We start from the raw sequence: 14,654 nt of genomic DNA, 5'->3' as shown, positions 1-14,654 counted from the left end.
TCCCTTCTGATCGTTCTTTGTGAATATACTACTTATGTGAATATCTGCACCTAAGAGGAATGCAGAATTGAAAGTGACTTTTCCTCAGCTGAAACCTGGCTACTTCTTTTTGACATTTGCCAAGATTTTAAATGGCTGTCATGTGCAAATGAGTAATTTTTTTTGGTTTTTTTTTCTGAGAATTGTAGGTCAAGAATACAAAAGCCGGCAGTGTTTCATTTACACCATGTCTTAAAAGTGGGTGACTTCATTTTAGGCAAGCTACCTATACGCTACACTCATTATTTGAGCGTTAAAGCATCTCTACAGTCTGTTAGCTTAATGGTTTCCATGTAATTGATGTGAAACAGTAGGAATTATGGGTATCTCCATTTTACAGAGGAAGAACGAGGGTGCAGATAGACTGAAATCTACACTCATCAAAAGTCCTTAGCACCTAATTTCCTTTTGAAATCTGTTATTAGGCCAAGCTTTTTGGATTCATTATAGTCCTGCCAGGTAGATTGCTCTTGGACTGAGGAAAAGGCACTTCTCTTAAACATAGGTTTCATTGGAAAAAACTCAAGGTGAACTTCCCAGAGCTTGAGATATTTGGCTTCTGGCCCTTGGGCTTCTGATGTCCTGCCTAGTGAGTGTCCATGGCCCTCAGATGTGTGTCAGCACCCACCGAGCAGACCGAAAGTCTGACCAACATGCCAGTGTGTACATCTAGGGGTCTTCTCTACCCTGTAGGCTGGCAGTCTGAGAATTCTAAATAGCTTTATTTTACCAGGCTTCCTCCTGCTTCCTCGGTGGGAAGCCTGGGAACCCTCTGAATTTCTAAGGTTCCTCCCCCATTTCTTCTGGACATGCAGATATACACTTTTTTTTTTTTTTTTTTTTTTTTTTTTTTTTTAAAGAAGTCAGGGAGATGGAAGGGGAGCGATGGAAATGAATGTCAACAGATGCAGAACTGTTGAAAAGATGTTTTATATATTTGTAAAGAGGTTGTCACAATATCCATAATATTGCTATAGCTGCTTTTTTAATTGTAATTCTTTTTTTGATTGCTTTGTTCAGGAGTTATGTGGATTTATGGGTAAGTAAATATTTAGATGGAAGTGATGGAAATCTATATATTTCTTACATTTTTCACTAAAAAGGAATCTGCTTAGTTTTTACTGTGTTCTTTCACTCTTTAAGATCAGAGGGGCAATTAAATAACTAGAGTAATTCTTGATATTCTATTGAGCTGGAACAATGAATCCTGCAGCTGCTGTAAATGGTGATACTGCATTTGCTGCTGCTTAAGGTAATCTGACTGGTCAGCTCTCTGGCTCATTATCCTAATATAAAGTCCAGTAAGGAAGTCTATTTCTATGGTTCAATAAACAGAGACAATTGGAAAGATACTTCAAAGAGAATCAGTGATTGCCAAGGCCTGTTGAAGTTTAAGTGACTTCATCAAGTACTGACCACCTGTTAAAAGAGCTCAGATGAGGATTGTTAAGGAAAGAGTGAGCATTACTGATGTAGAGAGGCACAAACCTGCAAAAATGAACACAATGAAAACACAGTTTCAGTTGCTCATCTATTCTCCAGAATTACTTCCCCCCCCGGGAGATTTTATTTGTATTTTTAACACATCTGGAGCCAAACTGTAGTCACAGGTGCAGCTATGTCTACTGTTGGTGAGCTTTTATGACAGGAGACTCCTTAGCAGCGTTAATAGATTACATAGATTTTATGAGCTGCAGATAAATGAATTGCTTTAAATGTTGTAACTTTTTTTTTGCTTCTGCAGTCTTAGAGTAGAGCTGAATTTTTCCAGTGGAACCTCTGCTGGATAATGCTTTTGACCTTTACTTTGTAGAACAGTTATGTGGGGAAGGACCAGACCTCTGGAGGCTGTCTACTCCAACCTCCTGCTCAAAGCAGGGCTCACTTTGAGGTATATTGGGTTTTCCATGTGTAATCCGAGTTTTTAAGGGCTTTGGAGTGGTTCACACCAGTTTACTAGTGTGAAACATAAGCAGGTCACCTGTAAGTTGAGGCATAGAAATACTGGGAAAGACAGTCCAGTTGCATTTCAGGCATGCTTGCTTACTAACTTAGTACAAAGGTGGGAAATCATCCCTGTTGCTCAACCTGCTGGCAATCTGTTAGCACAGTTGGTTTCTCTCACTGTACTAAACCCTTAGACAAGACGCAGCTTCCAGGACTAGGTGGTTACGATACTAACGTATACTAAAATGCATACATTCACTCAAAGATGTGTCAGCATAGTATGATGTTATGATACAATTACTCATGTCAACATTCAAATCGGGGAAGGAGGGATTACTTTTCAGCTGAAAATGTGAAACAATTTCCACCTGTAACTTTCATCAGAGAGATGGAGCAGGATGTGGGCTTGCAGGAGGACAGCTGTTCTCTACACAGAAAAATCATTAACCATGGCAACTTGTTATTGCCACTGTCGTATTTAAGACAATCATATAGTAAACTATACTGTAAGCATTGTTTCCCTCTCTGTAATTTTCATATACTAATTGTAAGTGAATGTCTATTTTTATTATACAGTGTTCAAGTGTATGTCTGCACATTTGAAACAGAAGATGATGTGAAAGCCAGTAGAAATGGAAGTTCCTGGATAAAGTTAAAGCCTGTGCTTTAAGATTACAGTTATGGAGACAAATTTGTGAGAAATGCTTTATTGACAGTCAAAAAAAAAAATGGGGACTCAGAAAGATGGGATAGACTGTAACCTCAGACCAAGACATCATGTTTTTGAGGCTGGAACAAGCAAATTAGTTATTATGACTTGGTTTTCCCTATCTGCAAAACAGACCTAAAATTAGATACCTGCTTTAGGGAAGGGTAAGAGGATTAAAGGAGTAAAGTTTCATGAGGGACTTTGAAAAGGCTGTAGAAATAATAAAAACATGCTGTGCTGAAATTAACAAACATTTTTAAATTGAGGAAGAATGGGGGAAAAACCACAAAAAGAAAAAAAAAAAAAGTCTCAGCATTTCCGATTGGTATTTCCTTTCAGTTTCTCTTCAGTTTTTCATGCCACGATTTGCTGTCAGTATCCAGAAAGTAGAAAAGATCATAAAACCCTGAAGCTCATGTCATAGCTTATGAACATTATTTCTTTTTCATTTTTAATGTAAACTATTCATTTTAGATCCATAGATTGGCATAGTTCGGTTAGTTTCCACTAGCATTGCTCATGCTGCAGGAGTTTATACTGGAGGGAATATGTTCCCTAATAAAATGTAGTTATCATCAGCCATTATATATTACTATTTAGGCTAAAACTGAAGGTTCTTAGTAGCTGTTGATTTCTAGGCTAATCTGGAGACGTCTGAACTTGCGAAGCTTTGACAGGCTAGCGTATTTCTGCTTAAAGTCTCTTTATCAATGGCAAATGCCATTTCAGCATCATACATTTTCAGTGCTCGGCTATGGTTGTCAGAAACTCTGATAGATGGCCTTGCATACACTTACAACACTCCGTAGATTTTGATGAGGACATCAAAGCTTTATGACCTTGAAGCTACATCTTCTCAACTGTGAAATAAGAAGCATCTAAAGGAGCACCTGGTGATTCTGAAGAAACTACAGGTGATCTGTCTGTGAACAGCAAGACAGAAATGAGAAGAACAAGTCCTCTTTTTTTGAGGCTGGAGGGGCAAAATCTTTATTTTGTAGAAGCCGGGTAGCTCTGCAGCAGACATCCCTCCAGTTTCCTCACTGCATCTTAAGCATCTTTTAATTTGTTAGTACTACCCTCTTGAATGAAAATCTTGAATGAAAACATCTCTGAGTTTTGGGGAAGCTCAGGTCCTTGTTCATCCCACCTGCTTTACACTAGTTTCCACAACTGTCCAAAATTAATGTTTTTTATATTAAATGTCTTATGAAAGCACCCACCTTGTCAGCAGGATACTGCCTTTTTGTGTTGACTGGTAGCTGAGTCTTCACTTTGTTGTCAGAGATAATGCAATGCTTTACAGATTTATCAAAATGATCAGCCTATAATGTTGTCACTAAATGTATCTATTACTCAGTGTAATAACGCTGTAGCATGACTAAAGCAAATCTCACTTTGTGTTCTGCAGTATCAATTTTAAAAGAGTATGAGTTATATTTTTTCCCCCTGGCTCTTACAAATGACTCGATTGTCTTAAGTTTTTAATTTTGGGCTCATGAACAGTAAAAAGGTTTAATTTTTTATTTGGAGGGAAAGTCATGGGGGATTGGGGGTGTTGCTTTTTCCCTTTCCCTTTTGAAAACACATCTGCAAGTTTGTGACAAATTTTTGCCAGAGTGCACCCTGAACAATACTACCACATATCCAGGATTTTGACACAACTTTACCTCCTGGTTCGGCCACCTCCGAGACAAGGTGCCCCAAATTCCAACAGGCAATGGACAGTACAATTTTCAGAGCAGACTGTATCCAGCTACCAGGGACTTTGCTTTCAATGAAGGTTACTCACGACACTTACAATGCCTCGCTTCCCTGTGGTCTGTCTGTAGTTGACATGGAGAGGGCAAGACTCTCAAAATCCCACTTGGCCTGAAAGGAATGTTAACTTTTCTTGCAATATTTTTTTCCCCCTTCGTCTCCAATTGTTCTTCGTTGTTTACTTGTTTTGTGGTATACAGTGCGCTAGAAGTTGAAAATCACTGTGAGTGAATCTCCGTGCAGCAGCCAGACTGTGGAGGAGGAGGACTAGGTGGTACCAGACCAGTGGGACTAAAGACGGGGGGTTTGTGTCTAGTCCTGCTGTCACTTTGCTCAATGAGCTCAGGCAAGTCACTTCTCACTGGCATCTCACTTCTCCCACCTTTAAAAATGTAGTGGACAGCATTTTCACTGCTGTAAAACCATTTATGATGGAAATCCTAGGTAAAAGCTTTTATTTGGGCATTTGCTTACAGCTGGAAAGATGGCACTGCTTGCACTGTGAGGTACCAATGTGATTTCTTAAGGAGTGGAACTAAGGGGAGGCACCAGCATCCTCAGCATGTGGGATCCCTGTGGGTGGTGGGAGGCTGCTGGAGACCCCACTAGTGGTGTCTCCATGCTGCCTCTGCTGCACCCTGACCTCGAGGAGGACTTGCAGGAAGGTGGATCCCCACAGCACTCCTTGTAAGAATATAATTTCATCAGGGCCAGGGCTCAACCGACTGTTTCAAATCACCGTGGGGCAAGTACCTCACCAGAAGGTTGGCATACCAGTGCTAGGACTGATAAAAAAGGGGAGGGTAAATATTTTCCCTAAATATGCTCTATTTTTGCTAAACGATAGAAAACCAATTCTGTTTTGCTTCAAAGCTTTGCTGAATTGTGGGCTTTCTCCTAAGAGGAAAGGATGTGTTTGAGTGGGATTTTCTTTATTTTTTTTTCCAAATTGATAATTGCTGTAAGAATCAAGTCCTACAGTTTGTGAAATAGTTTCACAGTGAAAATAGCCAGTCAGCACTGATTAATAGTATTGAGTCAGGTTCTTGGTTTTGTCTACAATAGAAACAGTACTTGGCATTGTATATCTCCAGGCTGGGCCCAGACTAAAAGAGCTTTTTCAAATACTGGTTGTGATCATGCTCTCTGAAATCAGTAGATGAGCCATTTGTGTAATTAGACCTCAAGATAGAAGATGAAGAAGCTGAGAAAGATGTGTGAAAGAGCTGCTCACAGCTGAAGCAGCACCCGGTATCAGGACAGGGAGTTGGACAAAACGATGCTGTGATTGAGCCCTTCTGCCTTCAAACAATGCTCCACTTTCTGCTGTATATCCCAGGAGAGCTCTGAAGGGTATCCAGTGGTTGGCAGATTTTAGTCACTTTTTTTTCTGAAGGCTTCTGCAATGTCTACATTGACTTGAAGCTAAACCACATTTTGTGCCGTCTTGTTGGGAACGGCCGTTGCCAACAATGGGTCATTTTTACAGTCTAGACAATGCCGGTATCATGATGAGAAACAAGCACTTAGCCATGTGGGTGATGGTATATGCCATTGAGAAAAAACGTTTGGGTTTATTCCAGTAAATCTCTGATTCAAGGGATATTGCAGCAGTGATTATTCCACATTTAAAAAATTACATGGGCTGCTCTGTTTTTGAAAACTTACACATTTTTTCCTCTATGAAATTGCTTCCTGGTGATGGAAGTGTCTGGGATTTTTTTTTTCTACTGCATCTACTTTCCTTTAGCTTGCACACCCTTGAGGTAATTAGTGTAGGTTAAAATTTACATAACTGACTTTGGGGTTTTGCAAATAGGAAAGATGGAAATTTATTCAAGGTGGTGAATAATTCATTTTAAAGCAAGTTTCCTGTTTTTTTTTTTTTTTAATCATGTAGAAGATGTATTACAGACTCATAGAGGTTTTCTGAATAGGACCCTAAGCATTGAATTTTTGATATATTTTATTTCTTAGTGTAGGTAAAGAAATATTAACCATGACTCATTGCACTTTTCCTGTTCAATAAGATTTGAATAAACTTAACAAATTTATTAGGTAGATGATAGAGCTTTTTAAAAATTATCATGACACACTGTGACAAATATTTCACTAGGATCCAGAAGAAATAGTTTTAAATCATATTCCCATTGCCACTTCAGAGACTGAGAGATGGAAAACAGTGCAGTTCATGCAGAGAACCTTGATTCATATTTTCTTTTGAATATTCATTATTTAATTAAGATTAGAAAGATAAACAAGGGGATTGGACAGCTATGGGAGTCTGGTAATATAATCTTTTTTTTTTAAAAAAAATATCTCCATTTCTGGCTCAGCATAAGCCTGGATTGGTAATGTCTGAATGTTGTAATATGGCTACTTGATATTTTACATGAAGTGAGTATTCCATTTCATCTTATTTCTTAATCTAAGTGCTCACCTCAAAAATGGCTATCCCAGGCATCACCAAGAGCTGCTTCCAGAAGGAAAATCATGAATCCAGCCTTCCTCTTGCTTTCTGAACTTTAGCTCCAACTGCCCCAGCCCAAAACCTTAAACCCCTTCTCATCTGCCACCAGACGCTGGGAACACTTGATGTCTTTCACTTGGTAGTTTTTGTCATTAAACTTTCTCAGAGGCTTTGAGGTCTGCTTCTGGGCACCCTCCCCAACACCCCAGCCTGATGCCTGTCCCTCACTGCTTGGTCCTCGCTGCCGTGGGATGGGTCCCCTGTGCCTGGGAGGGCACGTTCCTGCGGGGCAGCCGGGAAGGAACAGCTTGCTCTTTCCCTTGGCACATTCCCCAGTGGCTGCAGCCCCCACTGGACTGCGGGAAGTGGCATGAGGAGGGTCCGATCACCCTAACCTGGCGGCTACCAGCTCAGAGTCGGGATCGGAGCCAGCTCCCAGCCCTTCCTGGGGAAGTGGCATAGGTGGTGATTCACTGGGCTGGGGAAAGAAAGTCAGTGCCAACATTTGTGGGAACAGGAGAGAAACGGGTCCTGGTCCCTGCTCCGGGGACTTCTAGTGAACTCCAGCCAAAAGCTGAGCAGGAGAGCAGGAGGGTTTAGTTCCTGCTGATGGAGGAGCAGTGTGAAGGAACCAATGCCTGTGATGCAAGTGTCATGTGGAGAGCTTCAAAGGTCTTGCTTTGAGCAAGTTTGGTCATGTCAGCTTTGTAATCGTGCACCTGTGATGCTTTATCAGGGCCTGGAGGATTTATTGCATCCATCAGAGCCCGTCTGCTAGGACTACCAACAAATCATGCTGGATTTTAAGACAATTATGTTGTGTCTGCTTTGATTTTACAGGGTTAAAAAATGTATGTTAAAAGCTACGTGCACGGGCTTTTGTAATGTTTCTGTAGTCTGCTTTTATATGGTGATAATTTTCATTTTGGAAATAAGCAGGATGCTTTGCCTTAGTCTTCAATAGAGATTCCTAAGCTTCCATGAAAACAGCCTAAAAATTTAAAATAGGAGAGAATTCAACAGCCAGATATGGAGTCTCCATTGGGGAATTTGTTTCCATTGACTATTACATTGTTTCCCTCCCAAAATGTTTCTTTGGCTTTGAGGCTTGATGAGAGTGAGTGGAAGCAAGCAATAATTTTACGCTGTTTAGACTATAGGGTATAGAGTAGGAAGCCTTCTTGTTTATTGGTAGTGTTGTAGGCATGTTTTATGTCTGCCTCAGGGACATCCACAGAAGATCCAGACATGAGAAATGTCCTTGAATCCTCAGCAAGATCTCTGAATAGTACAGGTTAGGGAGAAGAATTTTGTTTTCCTGAGTTGTCACCCTTCAGCAGGGTTATTGTTTTCAGGTTTTGCATGGAGAACACAGCCCAGAAGACGTGGATGCTGGCTTCTTGATGGAATGACTTTTTCAGCTTGGTGTTCAAGAGTAAAATAACTTCAAGCCCTCCAGCTTCATGCTGGAGAGCTGCAGAACCCCAAGGAGAGAGGACTTCTCATATCAGTCAGCCTCCTAGGAGTTGCAACCTCTAAAAATGCTAGTTCCTCTTATCAGACATTCAGAAACAGTTGTGGTAAGACAAGGCATCAAGATTTATGGCAGATTTAAAGAGGGGCAGGTTGTGGTCTCTCTGGCAGTCTATGCCTGTTTTGTGTGTTATATTTTGTTGCGTGTATACAAACAGGCTTATGCATGCGTATATGTACGTATGCATATATATGACAATGTGTTAGGTGGTGTAAAAATAAGGATTGTAAGGGTACTACCATGCACAAATACACATTGTACTGATCAAGCTTTTAAAACAAGGTTAGAGTTCACTTTCCTTTGGAAATAATGGAGTAAACATGGAAAAATATATGGAAAAAAGTTACAGAAAAAGTAATGAAATAAAGCATTAGTGGCTGAAATTCCTGATTACTGCTGAACACTTTCAACTGGAAGACCTAAGGCAAACCTCTGGAAAATTGCACATTTACGGCTTTATTTCCATGTTCTTTCTGCACATTAGGAAACAAACTGTAAGTTTTTTCTTTTTCTTTTGTTCCCTTTGGCATGTGGGACTCAAAGCACCGCAAGGAAGTCTCTCACCACAAGAAACAAAAGTTGAAAGCCAGGATTCATGAACTCTTTCAAAGGTATGTCAGATAAGGGATACTTTGTACTTCTATCTAAGGTGCTTTCCTTCCAAAGATCTTTTAGTGCTTTACGGATATTAATGAATGGAACTTCTCCCAAACAAAGGACCTCAGGCCTAGAAAAATTCAGCCTGTGCTTTTGAAAGAGGCCTCTGTTTGGATACCTCCATTTTCAGATACCCAGCCTGGGCTGTAATTTTTAAGTGCTACACACAGTGCACTTCAAAAGGTGACCAAATGGCTTCTCCCAGTGCCCTTCGTCCCTGCGTCTGAATTATCCTTAGAGGGTGAAGGAAATCTGAATCAGAGCAATGGGTTTGTGATCAAGCTACACGTTACCTTCAGATAAATACATGCATCACGTTGCCTGTAAAGAAATGAAGGAGTAAATAACCCTCATGGATACAGCAGAGGAAACTATGTTCTGCTGTGACAGCCAATGAGCATGCTGGTGAGCACAAAAGAGGCCTGACTTCACTGAGTAACTCATTTCACTATTCAGTCCAATACCCAGCAAAAGGAGGGAAAAGAGAAAAATAGTGCGACCAGGAAAGAGATCAAATGTGGTTATTTAAATGTTTGATGTTCAGTAATGAAAACTGTTTACCTTCATAATTGTGTATTAGCAGCTAATAAAGGCACTAGATACAGTAGTTTAAAAGTAATAAAATCAACAACAAAGTGTATTTAATTTTAAATTGAATTGCAAGCAAATGTGTGTCCTAATGAACCCCTGTGTCAATGCAGCTCTAACCAAATTAAGTGAAATAATTTCCATCATGAGAAACTAAATAAGTACAAAGTTCCAAACAGACCATTCTTCTGAAGGAGAGAAGTTAAATTCTCAGATGTTTCAGCTCTATGAGTTAGATAGTGCCTTTCAAGAACCATCATATATTACTACCATTTAGGACAGCTGGACCCAAGTTGACTCGAGTGCAGCTCAAGGATAAAATTTTGAAGGTGCTTGACCCTGTGCTTCTTGTGTTCAGTCCTTAGTTCTCATCAGTCCTGGCTTGGGAAAAATTCCCATGTATGTCATAGAGACTAGTGTCTACACAGACCTTCCAACTAATTCAGCTATTGCCTAAGCATTTACTTGATGCAGTTCTAATGGTAGAGGAATCTGGAAAACAATTTAGCTATACAGCAGTGGTAATTTTACTGATGTAAAATATATATATATATATTATATATATATTAAATATATATATTTACACTGATGTAAATATATATTTCTAAAAAAAGAAAAAAAAGCACAGGCAAAGTCCAAGTAGAAGCTGATTTGTAGCAATGGGCCAGGAACTTGGAGATGGGAGCATCTGTTTCAAAAGAGGGGAATTTGACAATCTGCATTCCCCAGCTAGCACTTGTGCTTGTGACTGGGATGTTTAACATCATTGCAGAGTCTCTGTAATTTTCTTCATAAAGAACCAAGTTCATTTTACAAATGTGGAGTCTTCTCATATTATCACCTAGCATGCAAAGGAGGAAACAGGAATGAAGCCACTGGAGTTGAATTTTCTAAGAGCAAGTTAGAAAATACTGAAAGAATGCTTCAGAAGTACAGTCCAGCGAGATGTTGATGGTTTTGATTCTTTTTCCTTTTTTTAATGAACATCAAATTTTAGCATTTTATTTTGTGGCTAAAAACTGAAATGCACATGGTTTGGCAAACTAAAAGGACCTGTCCTTTCATTGCCCGTGTTCTAGATGCCCAAGCTAATCCTGAATTGCAACTGTACATAATGTAAAGATTTCTCCTTGGCTCCATGTGACACCTCTAACTACACTGCAGGCAGGTCCCTTGACCTCCAGGGTGGCATGTGGCTGGCCTTGAGCCACAAACAACCACAATGGCCTCCAGCTCCTGAGAGCTGCTGTGTCTTTGCTCTGCTGCCTGCCCTGGCTCCACCTGCAAGTGTGGCTGGAACATTGCCAGCGCTGGCGTGGCCGTCTGACCCTCCCCAGCCTTTTAAAGCAGGTTGTGGAAGCAAGACCTGAAGTGCTTTGAAGCTAGCAGAGCATCTACAGATGTTTTTACTTGGGACCATTTCTCTTTAGATACTTGTGCCGAGAAGGGAGAAAGGAGTCATTCACGATTCTGTGTCTGTTGAAAGAAGGGATGGGTTTATTAAAGTATAAAGCTTTATAATGCTTGTTGTAACTGACTTGGTTTTGAATTTGCTCCTGCTGTGCTCTAGCAACAAGGCTTTCTCCATAGGGTACTGTGCTTTTTGTGTATCCTATGCACCGAGCAGGGCAGCGTTGGGTTATCTAGTGTAGGGCTGTTCTTACACTATTTGCTGGCGTTCTGTGTTGCTACAGAGACCTCTCTTTAAAACAGAAAAATCTTGCAGTTGATATAATTACCCCTAAAATTACTCTAATTATGTAAGAAGTTAAAATATGAATGCCAAGGAAGGTTTAATGGTTCACAGGAAGTTGAGAATTTGTGTATGTGCATGTACATATGACTTATTAATTTATTTTCATATAGATAGGTTTCATATATAAGATCTTTTAGTGTATTTATAAATTATATGATTTATATATAAATTTATAAGCTTTTTTTGAAAAAAAAGTTAGAATTATACCTATAATATGATTTTTTTCAGTGGTTTAGAGCAACCTGTTCCCCAAGGAACCAATGGTTTCCAAAAACTCGTTCCAATTTATTGAAGCTGTCAATCAGTCGTCAAAGCATCGACAGAGGCAACGGCTTTCTACTTTAATATTCTTAACCTAGAACCTGAGCCTCGACGCCAGATAGAGCTGATTATACATGGGCAGGGAAACTTTAGTTTCCTTATGTCGACCTGTGGCAGAGACTGACAAATACTGGTTGTGTTACTAGGGCTGTGACTGCATTTTTTGTGCCCAGCTTTTTGAAACCAAGCCATTTCTCTGCTTCAGCACACTGTTGTTTCTCCTGGGTGCCCTGCAAGGCTTATGATATATTCAAGGAAAAGATCAAACTGTGATGTATTTCCAATGGCAAGTGCTTTCTGTGTCTGCGTTGTAGTTAATTTCTTTTCAGTCCTTCCACCCTCTTCCCTTTCTAACTACTGCAGAGTGGGAAGTCAACCCCTGAAAGCAGAGGAGAATGGATGTGAAGAAGAAAAGGTAGCCAGCTTTGATAACCTTGCAGGTGTGAATACTGGATTAAATGGAGCAGCAGGACCTTGTGGGAAGGTGAGGTTCTCTATGAGTGCTGTTTTCCCTCGTGTGACCTGCTAAATGACTAGATCAATTGCATTGCATTGTTGTTTTTTTTTTTCTTCTTTTTTTCTTTTCATAGTTTAAGAGGATAGAATTTAGCAGGTTTCAAAATACGCTTTCCAGCAGAAGTAACCATACACTTAAAGAGAATGTCTGAAGCTATTAATGATGAATCATTTGGGCATGGCAAGAGTTCTTCAAAACAGTTTGTCAGCGCTGGCCAAGCAAAGTCTTTCAGCAGGAGATGAGACAGCTATGCCACCATGCAAATGAGACAGGCTTGAAATATGATGAATCTTCTATCTCCTTTTCCTACTCGACTGACACTCGCTTTGAGGAAGGTTGTAAATGCAAGAGAGATTGTGGTATAATTCCTCAGACTGGCGTTTCTGCCCCCCAGTCACTATTCGATTATCTTCCAAATTGCTGTGTTTCAGAGAGATAAAGATTTTTTATGGCTTGCTGACTTGAAACAACCAGAAGAGCCAGAAAAGAGATGGCTAACCGGCCATGCATAGTAATTCCATTGGTAAATGACAAAATCTTTGTTTGTATGACATTTCCAAAATTACTACAGAAGATGAATCTAAAATACAAAATGTCACATTTGGCATGCAAAACTATCACAATATATTTCAGTATAAAATTCACAGAGGCGTTTAATTTAGAATGTGTTTAATAACGAAGTCTGCCTGCATCAGTAATCCTGCCTTGAGGTTTAAAAAGATTGTCTTATTTATTCACATAATGTTAATTTTTTTATATATGATTCAGAAACCAAAAATATTAAGGTTAAATCTTCATTGTTAATTAAGATTTTCTAATTAAGCTGAAAATAATTGTCATTCAGATTAGTTGTTAAGTATGGTTTGTGTTGAGAAACAAAAGAAGTTTAACAAATTCAACTGTTTATTTAACTGCTTAATTTAATTCCAGAAGCTTTCTATCTATATGGAAATATGCTATCTCTTCCAAAATAAATCCAAGACAGGATTAAAGAAGAGATTATTAGCTACTGTAGGCTTAAACTGTGAGATTACTAAACCTAGTAGTCAAGGTAGCCATTTGATTCTGAAGTGTGGCATGGGTTCTTGTATCACATTTCATTAAAAGAAGATGACCTAGCCACTAGTGTTTTCTCAAAATAATGGAAGAAATTGATTCCTTGGGGGTGGAGGGAAATCATTGCTGATTTGAAGCACTAAATAGTTATTGCAGGAGCAATTTTATCCATTGAAGTAAACACTGAAACCAAATTGGGATTCCCTGTTATGTGCTTGACCCTGCAGATTGCATTTGGGCAGCACTGAAGTACCTGCTGGTGTAGTGGGAGAGACCCTGCGCCTTTACTCAGGCAAGACTTGTAAGGATTCTACTGCTGTGCCTGTTCCCCTCTGCCAACCTCTGCACGTTAAGCTGAAAGTACAAGGAAAGCACCAGAAAGGCATTTCTAATAGCAGCACAGCGTTTATTCCATACTAAACGTTCTGTAACTCAGACAACATCTTGTCAACAGCAAGCAGCAGATGTTTCCTTTTGTCTGGACTTGGAATAAAGGTGCCTGTAGGGAGTTGTTATTAAACTCTACACATGTTGCACTTTGATTACTATTTTTAAGAGAATCTGATTATATGATAATCAGAAGGTGAAAGGATAGCCTGTGTGTTACACAGCGCTAACAGCTTTGGCAAGGCTAATAATTAGTATTAAAACATGGCCTGCCCTGTCTTTCACTCCGTGCCTGCAGCCTGCTCGTCACATCACATATCGTGCCTGTCTTGCAAAGCGTGCTGCATTTCTGAAGGTATTGTTTTCCAGTTAATTCTGCCTTATTATTGCAGGCTAACGGCTTCTGGTGTCATACTTCAACAGCTCCACCTTCCCCCAAGGATGCTGAACATTTTATTAGTAGTATTTGTATTATTTTTTTTTAATCTGTCATCTCCATGACTTTTGACCTCCCTAATTGCAGATCCTCGGTTAGCAATAGGTAATTGCAGGTTGAACAAGAAGCATGTTGTCTGCATTTCGGTAGTTATTTTCTTGAAGAAATTTGTTCTTGCTAATTGTGTGGTTAAGGTCAGATCAACCCAGGTCAGTAACTCAGAGTCTTCTCCCTAGGTTGACTGCTCCAAGACTCCGCAGCTGATAGACATTCACGTCAAATGCCTGAGAGGAATCAAAGATAAGGTCCCTAAAGGCTACTACACCCTCAAAGTGTCTGTTCTCAGCCGCTTAGGTGGTGGCTTGCTGGAGTGGCCCAAACTGCAGGAGCAGCCTCCGGCTGGGACAACGGCTCCTGTTCATCACAACGGAAACTTCTACAACACTGAAATCTACTTCAGACAAAGTATCCAGACA

The 14,654-nt window shown here is 39.9% G+C and overlaps 1 protein-coding gene across 6 annotated transcripts in view; it reads left to right on the top strand.

Annotated features, from left to right (window-relative positions):
- Positions 1-14,654, top strand: part of LOC308060601 (uncharacterized protein) — a 134,190-nt gene that overhangs the window by 35,882 nt on the left and 83,654 nt on the right. For all 6 annotated transcript variants that reach the window (XM_080379511.1, XM_080379515.1, XM_080379514.1 and 3 more), the window contains one exon: positions 1-14,654. This exon is cut by the window's left edge. The gene's annotated coding sequence lies outside the window, so the exon portion shown is untranslated.

Source organism: Falco punctatus (genome assembly GCF_963210335.1).
Source record: "Falco punctatus genome assembly, chromosome: 3".
NCBI lineage: Eukaryota > Metazoa > Chordata > Aves > Falconiformes > Falconidae > Falco > Falco punctatus.
The sequence above is the reverse complement of the archived record's forward strand: the minus strand, read 5'-3'. Positions and strand labels throughout refer to the sequence as shown.